Raw genomic sequence first — 13,635 nt, forward strand, 5'->3', positions numbered from 1 at the left:
AGTGAGAGATGGACCATAAAGAAGGCTGATCACCGAAGAATTGATGCTTTTGAATTATGGTGCTGGGGGAGACTCTTGAGAATCCCATGGACTGCAAGAAGATCAAACCTCTCCATTCTGAAGGAAATCAGCCCTGAGTGCTCACTGGAAGGACAGATCGTAAAGCTGAGGCTCCAATACTTTGGCCACCTCATGAGAAGAGAAGACTCCCTGGAAAAGACCCTGATGTTGGGAAAGATGGAGGGCAAAAGGAGAAGGGGACGACAGAAGACAAGATGGTTGGATAGTGTTCTTGAAGCTACCAGCATGAGTTTGACCAAACTGCGGGAGGCAGTGGAAGACAGGAGTGCCTGGCGTGCTCTGGTCCATGGGGTCACGAAGAGTCGGACATGACTAAATGACTAAAGAACAACAAAAGGTCTTCTTTACTATGTGGCCAGAGGACAAGGTGGGGCAGGGTGTGGGGGCAGGGAGGTATGTATGACAGGAGCAGAAACTGTGCCATCAGCTCTGTGGGTTCATAGCATGGCTACATGACCCTGAGATCAGACAAGAGGGCCCCAGAAACAGCATGTCCATTATTGAAGCAGACGGAACAGAAGCAGCTGCCAATAATGAAGCCATGTCACTCGAAATTACCCCGAGTCTTCCTCTGAACATCATCACCCCACACTTGCCACCAAGAAACAGGCAGGTAAGCTGAGGTTACATCCTCTCTCCTCCACTTCTGCTAAGCTGATAACACAGAGAGACATATTGACGGGGGCCGAAGGAAAACATTAAATATTTCATCAGTAAGATTATACCCTGCAAAGACAGATGTTGGGAAGCTGTAATATTTAAAAATAAAGAGATAAACACATGCTTTTCGGGGCGGACGGATTTTTATTTTCTACTGCGGGAAGGGAGACGAGGGAATTGGGAGATTTATTGTATAAGCAGTGAATGGGAAATTACGATTTCCTTAAAGCAGATTAACAGCAAATAGTCTTCATTTACTCACATAAGCAGCAACAAGGAGAGGAAGGAGGGGAATCGGCCTGGAATGGGCTGGAGGAAGAGATGTTTGCAAATTTGACTCACCATCCCAGACACTAGGTGGCGCACCTAGGAAGAGCCTAGAGGGGCACAGTTTTCATTCACCTCCTTCTGAAGGTGGCTTCATGGAGCAACAAGATCAGATGAAAGGAAATTTACAGAAGATATGGAAGATTTTCTTCTTGTCCCAGTTTCTGGCTGGGGGGCGGCGGGGAAACGAACTACCCTTCACCTGAGGAGAGTGATTGATTCAGCGTTTGGGGAGAGTATCTGAAGAGGCAGAGTTTCACTATGCAGATGGTCCCAGGTTTAACCACTGCTGTCTCCAGTTAGAACTGTGAGAGACCCCAATCCAAAGCTCTGGAGAGCCACTGTCAGTAAGTCTCAACAATAAAGAGTTACAAGATTGCACCCAAACTAGAAGTGCTTTCCCTACCTCAACCACTCTCCACCCACACCTCCTAAAACTGGGACTGGTCCAAGACATTATGATGCCTGAGGCGAAGGACAAAATCGCACCTTCCTCCTTTTTACATACATTGGCAAGCATAAAGGTAAAGGGACCCCTGACTGTTAAGTCCAGTCGTGGACGACTCTGGGGTTGTGGCGCTCATCTCGCTTTATTGGCTGAGGGAGCCGGCGTACAGCCTCCGGGTCATGTGGCCAGCATGACTAAGCCGCTTCTGGCGAACCAGAGCAGTGCACGGAAACACCGTTTACCTTCCCGTCAGAGAGGTACCTATTTATCTACTTGCACTTTTTGTGCTTTCGAACTGCTAGGTTGGCAGGAGCAGGGACCGAGCAACGGGAGCTCACCCTGTTGCGGGGGTTTGAATCACCAACCTTCTGATCGGCAAGTCCTAAGCTCTGTGGTTTAGACCACAGTGCTACTTGCAATCAAATCTGCACGAGCAATAGGGCTGTGTCCTCCATTGCACCTGAGGGCAGCAGACTAAATTGCAGTATGTGGCACACACAGCTTGGTCTACTCTCCCACCCCCTCAGCATTTGCTACCTGAGGCAGTGACCTCATTGTGTCCCTAATGGTAGGGCCGGCTCTGTCAGAGTTTGGGTCATGCTTCTCTGTTGATGATACAGGTAACATCGATTTGACCAGCTCGTCCCTGTCTGTTGTTGAGTCCTAATTTTTGTTTGCTTATTTATGTAACTTGACAATATCAAAATGAAGTTCATTTTGGTCTCTAAAGTTTCCCCAGAATTTCCCTCAGGACTTTGTGGGCAAATATTCTCTTAGAGATGGGTGGGTGAGCAGTTTGGTGATATTCCACATTAGGCCATGATATCCAAACATTCTGTAAGAATAGTCAGCACATGGCAGTATCCAATTTTGGAATTTGGATGACAGACTTTTGAGGTCAGTATTCATTTGGCATCAAAAACCAGACAACTGAATTTGAAAAGGCCCTGAAGTTTTATTCCAACTCTACAAATGTTGTTTAGTCATGTCCGACTCTTCGTGACCCCATGGACCAGAGCACGCCAGGCACTCCTGTCTCCCACTGCCTCCCGCAGTTTGGTCAAACTCATGCTGGTAGCTTCGAGAACACTGTCCAACCATATCGTCCTCTGTCGTCCCCTTCTCCTTGTGCCCTCAATCTTTCCCAACACCAGGGTCTTTTCCAGGGAGTCTTCTCTTGTCATAAGTATTGGAGCCTCAGCTTCAGGATCTGTCCTTCTAGTTAGCACTCAGGGCTGATTTCCTTCAGAATGGATAGGTTTGATCTTCTTGCAGTCCTTGGGATTCTCCAGAGTCTCCTCCAGCACCATATTTCAAAAGCATCAATTCTTCGGCGATCAGCCTTCTTTATGGTCCATCTCTCACTTCCATACATCACTACTGGGAAAACCATAGCTTTAACTATACGGACCTTTGTTGGCAAGGTGATGTCTCTGCTGGACCATAAAGTGGTTCACTTACTTCATGAGTCCTTGGATCGCTGCTGCCAGTCAGTGTTGACAATATTGAGCTAGGTGGGCCAAAACAGAACACCTGAGCAGCACAAACCAGTTTCATGTGCAAACGTTTCATACCTTTGGACAGCAAGCAAAGTCTGATATTCTTCTTATGAACAAAGCCTTCTTTCGCCTGCCCCAAATAGCTTTTTTTTCCTTTTTCCAAAGGACACACAGCTTTCTTTGAAATCTATAGTTTCTGGCATATCTAGGGTAAGCTTAGACTTGGAACTTACCAGTCTTGTCAGTTGCTAGCTTTGCACCATATTTCACGGGCTCATCCTGGCAATAATTAGTTGTCCGGTACAATTAAGAGCCGTCTCTCTGGGTGAAGCACTCAAATGAACATTTAGCAACTAAGTTGTTAAAATGACCCAGCAGGAAGGCAAGCAAAGGAGGATTTAAGGACGGGCTGCTTTTCAGTCATCCTTGTGGCTTTAGATGCTGGTTCAGGAGTTTCTGCAAGCTCTGCACTCCTGGCCGGCCAGAGAAATGGCACATTCCGGTCGGGAGACTGGAAGCCCGACGGCATTGCTCAAGTCAGCATGCCTTTCAAGTGACCTGATGGCTTTTGGCGGAACTCCCCAGAAGTCTCACGCCTGAGGAGAGTCGATTCAGCTAAATGCTTCGATGTCCCCAGGAAACAATGGCTATGTCCCAGAGCATAACATGGCACATTCTGTATTTTACAATCGGAAAGGCGTTTGGCCATTCTGGAGCTCTCAGCTGAAACTGCTCATCCTTTTACAGTCCCACAAAGAGTACTGTAGTAATTAGAGTGCTGGACTAGGACCTGAGAGACCAGGGTCTGAAGCTCAGTGGGGCGACCTTGGGCCAGTCTGTGGTGATCACACAGGGTCCCCGGACGTTTCACCGTCTATTGATCCCTGTGCCACCACTTTATTTCTCGCTGCCACCACCCAGGCCCTACCTGGTACAATACTGAGTCCAGTCAGGTTTAAATCGGAACATAAACTTCTGTTTATTTATTGCAGTTTAACAAGTGTGTGGTTTCAAAAACAGTATCGGTCAATTACAATCATAGGGTGCCTATCCAGACCTATAACTTCCGCTACCTGCTCTCCCTCACTAAACCACCTCTCAGATATTGACTTGTCTTCCTAGCTCCTAACTGTTCCTGACTCAACTTATTTTGCTACACTAACTCAACCTACCCACAGACTCTATCCCAATTCACTCCCACTCCAACCAACCACCCACCTCCCAATGAACTCCACTTTTGCCCCTCCCAGAGCTGGTTTTATAGTCCCTCTGACTCCACCCCCTGGGTTCTGATTGGGTAACTTGTTTAACTAATTCACCTCCAGCACTCTCATATGTTAACATCACACAGTCCCTTTCTCTTAGCTTAACCTACCTCACAGAGCAGTTGTGAGGATAAAGTATACCACATAGAAGGCCTAAGCACACTGCCTTGAACTCCTTGAGGAAAAGTGGGGTGTAAATGTAAATAAATAAAAAAATCAAGTGGAGGCAGGGTGCTGAAGAGAATAAATGCAAAACACACAGGGTGTCTGCCTCCCATTCTGTCCACAGTTCCATAAGCAAAGGGCATGAAATTATTATATTGAGTTTCCACAATAACATATTTTTTCTTTTTTACAGATAACAGCATACAAAGACCAACATCAATCTGACAAGCCAAAGTGCCAGAAGAGGAATGTGTACATAAAAAGGGTAAGAATTATCCTTCTGTAGGATTTCATTATCTATACTCTGATTATGAAATCCAAATTTCTCTTTTAGATAAGGAGTCTTCTATATTGGTGGATGAGACGTGAGACATAACATCCCACCATATTGCATAGAACTGTTATTTGCCACTAGCCACCCAGAATTTGTGAGTTATTTCCCCCCCCCCCCCCAGCAGTCACCAGTGTCCACATGTCTTTTGCACCACAGCACGAGATTTAAATCACTTAGCATCTTCCCACTGTTGAGCTATGGAAATTCTAGCCCCTGCTAACGTCCAGGTCCCATAGACTGCAAGAAGATCAAACCTATCCATTCTGAAGGAAACCAGCCCTGAGTGCTCACTGGAAGGACAGATCCTGAAGCTGAGGCTCCAATACTTTGGCCACCTCATGAGAAGAGAAGACTCCTTGGAAAAGACCCTGATGTTGGGAAAGATGGAGGGCACAAGGAGAAGGGGACAACAGAGGATGAGATGGTTGGACAGGATGAGTTTGACCAAAATGCGGGAGGCAGTGGAAGACAGGAGTGCCTGGCGTGCTCTGGTCCATGGGGTCATGAAGAATCGGACACTACTAAATGACTAAACAACAACAACAACAACCACACACACACACACACACACACACACTCCCCCTACATTGATACAACTCTTGGGCATTCCCACCATAAATAGAAAAAAAGTGAGCAAAGGCAATGAAATCTGCGATTTGCTTTGAGCAAAGGAGGCATTCTGTATGGTTCCTAAGCCTTGCAATGAAGGATAAACAAAAGCTAGGCAAGCCTTGGTGGCGGAATTGCCCTTGTTTAATTAGGCCTCATTTATACAGTAGCAGATGAACCACTTCCCTGTCTTTACAGACTAAGCATGTGTTGGGTGACAAAGCCGTGAGGGGCACTCCGGCCTTCTCCCCTGTGCCTTGGTACCAGCAGGAAGGTTGGAGTGAATTGCTTCTCTGCAAATATAATTCCTCCCCCCGCTCTTTCCCAAAGTTCGCAGGTTAGGCCCGAACATCTGTGAGCTCCTCAGCTGAGGTTCCAGCAGCTGCTTCTTGTGCTGTGCTGTTCGCTCGCTGCTTTTGTGACTTGCTCTCAGCTCCATCGCAAAGGAGGACCTGCAGGATAATATATGTGCATCTTATTACGGGCTAAGATACAGACATCACCTCTGGCACCCGACTTTGGCCTGATTATCATTGCCAAACCAGGCAAAATATGTCTGAGGTCACAATGCCGAGACTGGAACGGTTGTGAATAAGCCAAAGGGGGAAGAGAGAGACAAAATAGCTTGCCCTCCATAGAGACAACTCTCTCCCCCCCCCCACAAAAAGCTGCTTTATTTCAGCCTTAGTAAAACTGCTTGTTAGCCCCTTGTACCTAACAGCAACATAGCACAACCTTATGGTTCCCTTGGAAACATCCAAAGCGATTCAATGGGCTCAAATAAATGGGAACATTAGCTAGGTTACACTGTGGAGCAGCTGAGACTACTCACCATTTTCCAGGACTTTCCCCTCACCCCCCCATAGCTTAAAAAACTGGTCCGCTTTTTAATTTTCTAATTTTGTTTGTGCTTCGGCATTGCTGGCAAAAACATTTTTATTGCCCACTCTCTATTTTGACCATTTGCTGTCAATGATGTCACCATATACCTGTTATCTGATTGGTCACATAACGTTGTGACATCATCCTGGCTACTGTATGATGTGACAGGCAGAAACCAGTAGACAGCTATAGATTGATTTTATTGATCTCTTTTATGAAAGTGTGGATATTCAAGCAAGCAAGCAAGCAAATGTATCTGCAAATGTATCTTTAGGTTTGGGAAGCAACGCCACCTGTTTCAGAGCTGCTCTGTGCCTTTCCAATTCGACTTGATATCCAGGACTGCGTTAGATATGTTGAAAATGAAGCCCTGTTTTTCCCTCATTCACTATAATGGGGAGCCTAAAAATGGCCATAACATTATTATTTTTTTACTTGTCACAGAAGTGGATGATATTTGCAGGCATAGCAGTCTCCCCAGAGAGAATAAAGCCTGCCAAATCTGTGGGCAAATACAACTAGGAGATTTCATGCAGAGCACCTTTAAATCTTCTTCTTCTTCTTCTTCTTCTTCTTCTTCTTCTTCTTCTTCTTCTTCTTCTTCTTCTTCTTCAATTCTGCCAGAATTGGATGCAATTTGTAGGCACAGTCATGCCTTCTGAGAGCTGCCAAATTTCACAATGATAGTTGCAGTGGTATTCTCACCATTTGCCAATTTGGGATTGGGTACACTTGGAATCATAAGGGATGGGGTGGGAGAAAAGGATCCTAGATAACTAGAATTGTTTGGGATTCTGGTGGGTGTGGATGGACTGCTCTCTCTGTCCATAGATCTGGGAAATATAGCCTCTTATCCCTGGTAAAGAGAGAGAGAGAGAGAGAGAGAGAGATCTCAATTGACCAACTTGGATGGCTTTTAAGGAGGACTGAACAAATTCATGGAGAATATCAATGACTACCAGCCATGATGGCTGTGATCTGCCTTCACAGTCAGAGGAACCTATGCTTCTGAATACCAGTTGCTGGAAACTACCAAACGGGAGAGTGCTCTTCTGTTGAGGTCTTAAAGGCTTGGATCAACTGAACCTTAGGGATGTGGGGTGCCGATGAAAGAAGAATGGCAGACAAAATTAATGGACTATGCAGAACTGGACAAAATGACAGGAAGGATTCGAAATCTTCGGGATCAGAGATTTACAAAAGATTGGAAGAAGTATATGATTTATTTGAAGAGCAATTGTAACCAACAAATTATGCTAGTAGGACTACAATAAGTTTTGTAAGGAGAAGTAGACAAAAAGTAGAAAAAGATAGAGATATTGGTTATGAGTTTGAAATGTAATATGGAAAGTAAGAAATGCATGCTAAGAGATTAGACTGGACAATTTTCAGACAGGACTGATGGAAGTCAAAAAATTGATTAAGATGTAAGAGGATGTTTAATTATTGTTGAAAATGGTATGTTAAAAAACTAATAAAAAATTTAATATATAAAAAAAGAACCTTCAGTGTGAAAGGCCCTGCTAGAATAGTCTATTGGATCAGGCCAATGCCCCATCAAGTCCAGCATCCTGTTCTCACAGTGGCCAACTTGATGCCTGTGGGAATCCTACAAGCAGGATACGATCACAACACTCTCCCCTCCTGTGCTGTTCAGCAACTAATATTCAGAGACATTGCTGCCTTCAACTAGAAGCACATTGCTCCCCACATTGGTTCCTCTCTGGTAACCATTCAGGAATACAGGATTATTTCCCATCTAAAAGACCTTTAGGGCTAGACATAGGGTTAGGCAATCATGGAGTTGGAAGGGACCCTGAGGATCATCTAGTCCAACCCCCTGAAATGCGTGAATGTAGCTTTCCCTTACGGGGATTGAACCTACAACCTTGGCGTTATCAGCACCACGCTCTAACGAACTAAGCTATCCATGCTCTGTTGGTGCCTAGTTCATTATCACTTCTGTTTCAGATATCCATCAAGGCCTGTCATCTTCCAATTGCTACTGGACTTCAGTTCCCACCCTCCTCTAACATTGGCCAACAAAATCTGAAGGATCGTGGATTTGCACCCCTGAACCTGGACAGGATGGGGAGGAGAAACATCTGAGCTTTTTCATGGTCCTCTTCCCAATCCTGGGGAATTAAATCTAGCAGTGGTGATGGGCAGAACGGTGCTCACCTGACTTGCCATTGGCTGAGTTTCTGCTACTTGCTGGGAGGTAGAGGGGAAGGGGAAAGGCAGCAGTGAGGTCAGTGTGGTGCAAACCCACCAGCAAAGGCACTGAATTGGCTCCATGTGTACATCTGTGCTGCAGTGTTGACACTACTGGACTCTAGACTTTGACAGCACAATCTGCTTTGTTGGCACTGGGATCCCACTCCACGTTTCGTTTATCTCAACCCCTCGAAACAGTGTTGTCGGAGTTACTGGGCTGGCAGTATTAAAACTGCATGACCCTGGCTCGTTCGTTCTGAATGTCAACCAGTCAGACAGAGAGCTAGCTATAATCCAAGACACAACCACCACGTCCTACTAAAACTGAGAACCAGGCCGAAAGGCAGACTGAGATGCTGAGCAATTCGTGGGGATTTGGCAAAGTTCTTTGAAGGTCTACCAATGGGGGCATCGTTGGAAGAAGTCTGGCTTGCAGCAGTTCATTATTAAGGATGCCTGAATGATGTCCCTGTTTCCCTATTGCTCACTTTTATGTGGGGGCCGGCCTGGAACGCAGTATATTATGCAACGGCTTTGTCATGTCTCAGCAATGATATTAAGAGTCTAATGCTAAACAGGTTCTGAGGAAATGAGGAGGGGGGAAAAATGACTTACTATATTTACCCTGAAACAAGATTCAATCTGCCACTGTATTTAATGCTATATTTTTCATTATCTCACAAGCATATGTTGGAAGGGCTACAGATGATGAAGTTAGCTGCTGGGCAGAGCTATCATCAGTGCTTTCCATCTTTATTTTAATAAGAGGAATGAGCAAATTGTTTGTGACCTTCGTGAAGGGCTTCCTGGAAGACAAGGAAACCTCACTCGCAACAGAATCACTAGCCTGGAGCCCTGCTGAATATTCAAAGCTCTTGTTCTGAATAAATTGCATTGCAATAAAGCTATTGTGTCTGATGGAGTCAGAGCTGCCATGGAAGCAATGAGCTCTGTAGGCAAAAAATGCTTGTATAAGACCCCCCACTCCACCCCAATATTGGCAGCAAAGCGTTGTCTGAACCACTAAAGAGCTATAGGAAATACCTTTCTATTTGATGACAAAATTGGACATGCCCAGAGGAAGCCAACTAGGATAGTGGCATGAGATTTCTGGAAGCCAAGTCCTATGAGAAATCTAATAATAATAATAATAATAATAATAATAATAATAATAATAATAATACCAATGTTAGTCCTCCTGAAAGTAGGCCGATTAGAATTAATGGCCATGCCTAATTTAGGTCTATTGATTTCAATGGGTCTACTCTGAGTTGAACGTTGTTGGGGACAACTCATTAGTTTTACTTAATTTCTGAATAGATTTGCAAATCTATGCATCAAAGTGTTCTGTGCTGATTCTGAGCTGGCCAGAGAGAGATGTTTAGTCTGAACTCAGCTATGGTAGCGTGAAGATCTTGTATGATCCTTTGATTGCGTGGCAAGTCCCCTCCCCCATGTGAAATAAAGACACTAGACACGGTATTTAAGGTTAATGGGCATGAAAAGGCCACAACTTTATTGATTACAGAATTGAAAGGTATTGGCCTTAGGCATTGGCTCCTAACGACTACCCGGCATGGGGACCGGGAAGGGTTGTCCACAAGCTGTGGGAGTCCTGTTGAAGTACGCCAACTAGGATCCCAGCGGGTATCACCGCTCTGGGGCGTGCCGGAGGCCCTTACCTCCCAAGGTTTCGGACAAGGCAACGCCCCCCGGAGTCCTCTACCGGACTACCCTTAGCCTTGGGGAAGGTGATGGCTTTTCCTTCCCCCCTTCATTTGCATAACAATTGACCCCTGCCAATGCCTAACCGCCAACACCAAAAGTTGTGACGTTTGCTACGAGGTAGGCGAAAAAACCAAAAGGCTCGAAGAGTGCCAACTTGGAAAAATTCCTACCAGGCCCCTTGCGGCGACCAACCGAAGTCCATAGCAAGGTCAAAGCAACCTAAACCTAAAGGGTGGGTGGGATGGGGAAAAACCCGCTCAGCTGGAAGGGGCAAAGAGGGCGGTCCCCGGGCGTGCCTAGCCTTAAATAGGCTAGACCATGCCTCCCCGGCCCGCTGATTGGCGGGCCGGGTCGCCGACACGCCCGGGGATTCCCTACTCTCGCGGGGGCAAAGGCTAGCCCCCGCGTGAGGATGTGGGAGGATTTCTGCCCGCAACCCCCTCTCCTCTAAAGTCGGAAATGGCTTTCTCTAACTGATTGTTCATTGCAGTGTGCCCACTCTTTCATTGTGGTATGAATCAAGACCCCCACCATCAGTACTATGTCTTTAATGCAATAATCCTTTAAGCAGCTGTGGCTTTCCCTAAAGAATCCTGGGCAATGTAGTTTCTTAAGGGTGCTGAGAGTTGTTTGGAGACTCCCATTCCCCTCCCAGAGCTACAACTCCTAAAGTGGTTTAATGATCAAGTCTTCTTTCCAGGGAACTCTAGGAATTGTAGCTCTGTGAAGGGAATAAGGGTATGAGCTGGAGAACACACCTTCCAGGGATAGATCTGAGATACACTTGGGTATTGGCATCCTCAACTTTGGCATGACCTTAGCAACTCTTTGCATTTTTTTTTGTCCTGGGGTACGTGACCTTTTGACACTTCCTCTTCCTTCTCCTTGTTCCACTTGGGGGTAGCCATTGCTTTGCACTAAATTAGCTTTGGAAACGAGGAGATGAGAGAGAGAGAGAGAGAGAGAGAGAGAGAGAGAGAGAGAGAGAGAGAGAGATGGCAGCGTGTGTGGCAAATATATTCAGCATGCAATGTGATGGAGACAGCAGCAGTTGTGACTGTACCAAGGCAGGTCTGCAGCCAAATGCAATGTGGATCGCCTCCTTTGCCAAGTGCAGATGGACGCTGCAGCCATCTGGCCTCAGGCAGCCAAGTATCCAGCAAGACTCCCAAGATGAGCCACAAAGGTGGCAAACATATTTAACCAAGGGGGCTCAAAGCTACCTCTATTATGTCCTCCATCTGCTTCTTCCAGCCCACCAGCCTACTCGGCAATATCCAATACGGCTTGAGCTTCAGTCACTCAGCTTCCATCAAAGCCTTTTATTGCAGAATGAAATAGTTATTCCTCAAATAAACTGAGTTTGCACATAGCGTCATATGCCAGCACAGAGGGCAGACACGTTCATGTGAATAAATAGAGCAAGGGCACAAAACACGACGAGGACAAGGAAATGGGGAGCCTAAATGTATTAAGTACTGACTGCAAAGACGCATGCATCTATGGATGGGGGATAAATTCAGTTTGCTTTGCATGCTAATGAGAAACGACCCAATGCGCACTTTCCAAACCAATATGCGACCTGAAGAACAAATATCTTTCAAAATTCACCATGCTTTGAATTTTGTAATACGGTTCTCCAGCCAAGCCGTGTCTACAAAAATGCATAAATTAGAGGCAAGCGTGCATCAGAATGCATGAGTGAGTGGAAATAACATACCAAAATGCATTATATAAGGGGGAAATGTTTATACTAAGGGGGGGGGAAATTAGCACTAAAACACTGGCATCTGTTATGGAAGAGAGCAGCAGAAAGCTATATAACAGGGTGTTCTTTTTTATTTTTATAAGATATTTATTAAGATTTTCAAAATATTACAAAAAAAAGAAAAAAGAAAAATACAAAATAAAAATAATTAAAAACAACTCAATCTTTCCATTACTTATTTTTCATTAGCTTGTTTCCCGGACCTCCTCACGCCTCCCTTTTTTGTATTCCAGTTCAGTTTATTGGTTCAGCAAATCCTTCCCCTCTTTGTTTATCCTAATCTTTAATCTTAAAATATTATAACATTAAATCTTTACCTATTAGTAATCCATTTTTCATATTCCCTTATAGTATTGCAGCTAAAAACCCCTTAGTTTCTATCCAACATCGTTCTAACATTAATTAATTTTACAATATTTCTGTAAATAGTCTTTAAATTTCTTCCAATCTTCTTCCACCGACTCTTCTCCTTGGTCTCGGATTCTGCCAGTCATTTCTGCCAATTTCATATAGTCAATCACCTTCATCTGCCATTCTTCCAGAGTGGGTATATAACAGGGTGTTCTGAGGGTCTGGGGTTTTGCCAGTCTGGGATCTGCTGGAACAAGAGCTGGCACCAACCGGCAGGAGGCCCAATCCAGGCCTGATTGCTGTGCAGGTGGAAGGATCAGACCCAATCTGCTCCATCCTTCTTCCACCACTGTGAGTGGCTGGGCTGTGGGATTCGGCAGTGGAAGCAGGAAGTTAGGTAGCTCAGTTGGTTAGAGAGTAGTGTTTCTAACACCAAGGTTGCAGGATTGATCCCTATATGGAACAGCTGCATATTTCTGCATTACAGGGCATTGGACTAGATGATCCTTAGGGTCCCTCCCAACTCGATAATAATATTTCTAAGATTTGTACGTTGCTTAATCAAAAAAATAAAACCTCTAAGTGGTTTACTGGAAAATGATTTTAATTAAAATTAGCAACAAAAGCCCAATTGTAACAGTAAATGCAATAAAATGGCATGTCCATTGGGATGCAGAAGAGTGGAGTCAGTGGTGTGTACATATATATTGGGAAAGTCTGCTGGTAGGCCTTTGGCCCAGGCCCTCCTAGGGGAAAACAATGCTTACATCCCTGTTATTGGGTAAGGTGTGAAATGGCCTGCCTTGTCAGAGTACCAGGAGGTGATGCATAGCTGTCAACATTTCTCTTTTTTAAAGGGAAATTCCCTTATTCCGAATAGGATTCCTCGCAAGAAAAGGGAAAAGTTGACAGCTATGAGGTGATGTGGTTCACCACTGGATGCTAAACTCGGGTTTGGTATCATATAATGTGTGGAACTGCTCCATGGTTGCAGCCACTCTGACATTTCTTCTTGCATCTGTTTAGTCGTCTTATTTTGAAGTCCAGTCCGTGAGGAATAATAGCCCCTGTGAACGACAAAGAAAAGGCAAGCGAATTGTCCCCCACTTTTCGCGACAATTTCTGCCTCTCCTGCTAAACCATCTGCTCGTGAGCGCTGGTGGTTGAATGGAAGGTGTAAATCTAGCGTCTCATTGATAGGGCTCCTCCATTGTTTTTGGCTGATCTGCAGCTTCCTGGACGTTTTCCAGGCCTTCTCTCGTATAGCCAAGGTTGCCGTCATCCAGCGCAAATGCCATATG

The sequence above is a fragment of the Podarcis vaucheri genome (assembly GCF_965113315.1).
Source record: "Podarcis vaucheri genome assembly, chromosome: 9".
Classification (NCBI taxonomy): Eukaryota; Metazoa; Chordata; class Lepidosauria; order Squamata; family Lacertidae; genus Podarcis; species Podarcis vaucheri.